This window comes from Apium graveolens, unplaced genomic scaffold, assembly GCF_009905375.1.
Source record: "Apium graveolens cultivar Ventura unplaced genomic scaffold, ASM990537v1 ctg2505, whole genome shotgun sequence".
NCBI classification, from domain to species: domain Eukaryota; kingdom Viridiplantae; phylum Streptophyta; class Magnoliopsida; order Apiales; family Apiaceae; genus Apium; species Apium graveolens.
In genome coordinates, this window is record NW_027417695.1 from 75765 (window position 1) to 76986 (window position 1222).

A 1222-nucleotide genomic window follows, 5' to 3' on the forward strand; every position below is an offset into this window, starting at 1 on the left:
CCGCGTGCTTAGGGTTTCGTTTTTAATTTGTGCTTATGATATATGCTTTACTTATTTATTATTCTTGATTGGATCATGATAAGTGATAAATAGTATGTCATCTTTATATGATCTATCATGTTCTTTAATGGTTACTTGAGCATGGTGCATAGTTATGGCCTTAAGACCTTAGTTGTAATGGTTTATTCTTTTGGTTTGTAATAAATACGACTTGCATGTCGTTTTCTATTTGTAGTTGTTTTATCTTGAATGTAACTCGAGTTTTTTTGTAAGTTTATTAGTATAATTCTTAATGTAACATCCAAGAAGGACAAGGGAAAGAGGAGGCATCCTATGGAGGCCAAGGAAACAATGGAAGCAATAGAGAAGACATATGTAATAGTTATTTTTACACCATAGATTGACCTTGATCTTTTCATTAGCCTGAAAAGATCACATAGGATTGGGCCATAACTATTGCACGTTTACTTTACGTACTTTTCATATGATGTATAAATAGTATGTGTAGAGTAGAAAATGCATGTTTTAATTAGATTAATGATGCATGTATGTATTAGATACATCACCCATGCCATGCCTTTAAACAAGATAAAATCTGTAACGACTCAAGATTTAAAATTAACAAACGATCATACGATTCTCGTGTTTATGAAACACGGAATAAAATACGAATTTTCTTTATTTCTGACATGGGGCGATTTTGTCAACAACGGGTTCATAGAACTTGTAAGGCTGTGGGTTTTAAGCGAGACCGATGTGACTCCTCCACTACCTGAAAATCAAACCATTGACGAGTATTGATTTGAAGTATTTTATTCAAGGAAAAATTGGGAACCTCTTTATGATGGGATCATGATCGTTCTAAATTAAAAATCCCTAAGTAAAAATATTAAGTTTTAATCAGATGCTTTCCAATGAATGAACACTCATTAAATACTAGATCGATAAGGGGAAGGGCTGTCAGTGGCAGGGGACTCCTATCTATCATGGTGAAATGCGACGAATATAAACGGTTATATTCGGACGTTGTATCATTGGGTCTAACTTAAATGAGTCGTCATAATAAAGTGAATATAAACGGTTATATTCAACTATTATGAACTTAGAAGCATAGAGTTTGGTTAAAAATCTATTAGATAGATAAGATCAATTGTTGTTCACCAAATTATCCAAGAATTATATATGATATAATTGACAACTGTTGTCTACCTAAATAATCATG